The sequence below is a fragment of the Corvus brachyrhynchos genome, unplaced genomic scaffold (genome assembly GCF_000691975.1).
Source record: "Corvus brachyrhynchos isolate BGI_N302 unplaced genomic scaffold, ASM69197v1 scaffold27, whole genome shotgun sequence".
NCBI classification, from domain to species: Eukaryota; Metazoa; Chordata; class Aves; order Passeriformes; family Corvidae; genus Corvus; species Corvus brachyrhynchos.
Window position 1 is genome coordinate 1,501,508 of NW_008239139.1, and position 3,449 is coordinate 1,504,956.

The 3,449-nt window shown below is 46.0% G+C and overlaps 1 protein-coding gene across 1 annotated transcript in view; it reads left to right on the forward strand.

The window, feature by feature from the left end:
* The first annotated feature begins 363 nt into the window (after positions 1-363).
* The window catches only part of KIAA1551 (KIAA1551 ortholog), a 28,368-nt gene continuing 25,282 nt past the window's right edge, over positions 364-3,449 (forward strand). Inside the window, exon 1 of the mRNA XM_017739998.1 lies at positions 364-606. The gene's annotated coding sequence lies outside the window, so the exon portion shown is untranslated. The remainder of the gene's footprint in view (positions 607-3,449) is intronic.

Below are 3,449 nucleotides of genomic sequence, written 5' to 3' on the forward strand. Positions count from 1 at the left end.
TGGTTACCCCTCCCCTTGTTCGGGCACCTTCCTTGTCAATCACCCAAACCCCTCCCAGAGTTCTGGACTGTTCTGTGCCTGTCACCAAAGCCCTCCCTAATTACCCTAATATGGTCCCCGTCAATTCCCCGAGACCCTGCCCCCTCGGATACCTCCCCTCTTGGAAATCCCCTAAACCTCAATGCCCCATTGGGGCATGTGACCCCTTTCCCTCCATCCCTTGAGACTATTGGTCCACGTGAATGTCTATCCCTGTCCATATCCCTCCCCCAAAGACCCCTATTGGTCCCCTGTCGGGCCATCCCCGTTGTAACACCTCCCTTTATAAGTTGTTGCACAGGGTTTGATCTTTGTTTGTGCTCCTTAGACTCCCTTCGGGCAATAAATTTGAAACTGCATTCAAAGGCAAGCCTCCCCGCAACTTTCTATCCTCTCCCTCGTTGGGGCTGCTGACAGCCACAGCACTTGGAGCTTCAGCTTCCCCTGGGCAGAGCTGGACTCCAGAGGAGCAGCTTTAAAGCTTTGAGCCTTTGGCTGCTCCCTGCTCCTGCCGCACACCAGAGGTGCTGGCCGGGCTGAAGACAGTGGTCACTGTGACACCTGAGGGTAAGTTCGGCAAGGGAATCCATTCTGAATGTTGTGACCCAATGGGAGTGTCTCCCTTACCATGTAGCGCTCTCATCCTTTTGTAACCCAGAGTCTGTGAAAATTATTTTAAGTATGTTCTGATCCAGTTTTTTTTAATATGCTTTATTTTATGTGGTAATAGGGTAAACTTTGCCACTGAATTCTGTTAAGTCATGCTTTCACAAACATATATTAAAACCTCTTTTTCTAATAACTTAGATGGTGACTCTTTAAGTGGCCAAAATACCCATTCATGACATCCCCCTCAAGGAAGTTGTAGGCTGCAATGGGGTCACCCTTCAGTCTTCTCCAAGCTGAAGAAATCAAGTGGCCTCTGCCACTGTTTGTAAAGGTGGCACTTGAGGCTGTTCACCATCTTGGTCACTCTCTAATAATTTGATGTCATTCTTATCTTCTCTAATAATTTGATGTCATTCTTATACTGAAGTGCCCAAAACTACACACAGAACTCTCCCTACAGAGGTGAGGTCACACCAGTGCAGAGAAGAGCTGGACAATTGCCTCCCTCAAACAGCTCAGAGTGCTTAGCTTGATATCCAGCCCACGACATGGTTGGCCCTTTTGGCTGCCTGGGAACACTGTTGAGTCATACCCAACTTCCCTTCGATCTGAGCCCCCAGATCTCTTTTTGTGAGGCTGTTCTTCAGCCTCTTGTCCCTGTTATTAGTGATAGATGTCTCTGCCTGAATTAAGGTACAAATGAGACCAAATGCTGGAGTAAACTGTATGGATTTTATTTAACAACAAACATGAGGTAGAGAGATAGAAAAAGAACTAGAAAAGAGAGAGGGAGAGAAACAAAGAAATCAAGTAGAAGATCCACCATCCACAGATCCAGGAGTGTCCCATTGGTCCTTGCTCACCCTGGGCTTCTCAGTGGTGGGGGTCCCAGGTCGTTCTTTTGGTGGTACCACCTTTATACAGTCCAGGTTCTGAGAATCTATGGAGATGTGTTCCTAATTTACATGGGAAGCGAGGTTGAGCATGCCTTCATTGCATGCTAAGTGAGGGTAAGTGAGGTCCTCTTTCTGAGCATGCTTCCTCCAAGGTTTTGTTGGTTGCAGATACTGTCTGTCCCATAACATGGGGTGATCTTTGTTTGACCAGTGATGTGCATATGAGTAGTTGCTTCCTTTCACACAGCTTGCCATGGCAGAAATTTTTTGTCCGGATGCATTAAGCAGGATGTGCTAACCAGATATAGCCTCCACCAGGCCTGGAATTAGTGCCTTCCTGTTGCAAATTCCTCCTTTCTGTGCTTATCTTATGGCAAGTTCTTTCTCTAGCCTTAACAGTGTTTCAGAGAGGCAAATGTACTTTTTAACTCCTTACAGTCTCCAGTTTGCATATATAACCAAGATTACCCTATCTCAGGTGATGAATTCAGCACTTGCTCTTGTTATCTTTCATACAGCTGATGATTGCTAAAGCTCTCCAGTCAATCTAGATCTCTCTGTAGGACCTCTCTAGAAATGGTTTGTGGGAGGTTGAGGGTCTTTGGTGGTCTCAATCCTTTGGTCAACAGCTCATGCCCACTTCTTGACCTCATCTCGGCACTTGCACTGTCTTTTATGTTGTGTGGTCTTCATGGACCAGAATAGGGAAGAATGGCTGTGGAGACCTTTAGGAGAAATGCGTCTTAATGTCTCTGTAAACACCGAGCAAGTTACAGAACCCAGACAGTTTGACCCAGACAGTTTGATTTTCTGAGCTTTAGGGTAATAGGAGTAATGGGTCCGCACAAAATCTATTGCAGAACCCAGAGAGCCGGAACTTCAGGGGAAAATGACCATACATGTTCAAGAGGGAAAATATAGTAGGTGGTTCAGGAAGTCTATGCCTTCCTAGTACCTCAGCCAATAGGGAAAGGAGGAGGAGGGCATCATGGGGTCAGGAGTTTAGATAAAAGGAGGCTGTGTGCTCCAGAACCTTGAGAGACACTCTGTGGGGGCATGGCCTAGTGAGCTCTCTCCCTTCATTCAAATACATTTGCAGAACTCCTCTGTCTCCTTTATGGATACTGGGTTTTCTCAGTGTGGTTTTTCTGCACAATGTGAATAGGCAGACACTTCTTTATTTCGGTGCCAGGAACACGGGGGATTACTCCTCCAAGCGTGTTCTGCTTAGTAAATAAAATCCATCCATTCTATATACTTTTTCTGGTGAGTCATTGTTACGTAAGTTCTTTTACATACTATGCATAATATGCCTGCTCTTAAATTTAACCTTTACCATAGCTGGTTTTGCTACTCAAATAACTTCATCAGTATTCCTACCCTAATTCAATCATTGGGCATCTCTACTGAGCTCTACTGATTGGAATCCTGGATATTCCAATCAAGATGGGAAGGGTAGGGGGTTTCCAAGCAGCGTAACTGGTGCGTATGATGGTCTCAAGAGTTTCTTGAACAAAATGTAAGATATCCAGTAGCTTCTCGCCAAGGTTTCTGTGGTTGCATATTGTAAACACGGCACTCCTGACATTCCTATGCCTTACACGTCACAATTTTCTACTTGCAATCATAACTAACTCATTTGTATGATTAAATCGATTATTTTATCAGAATATTTACAAGATTTCTTCTACCTGAAGTCTCAAGTGGTCCTCAGCTCGTCGCGAAATGTGAAAAAACCACTGTATTTTTCTTTAAAAACGTGATGCGCTTGAAGCAGGGAGCTGTGGGGGTTCTCTGGAGAGCTGAGAAGGCTGGAAGGGAGGCAGAGAAAGCGGCAGGGAGGAGGGGCTCAGCCCGGAGGCCCTGAGGACCGGGAGGCTCAGTCTGTTGCCGCTGCCCGCGGCC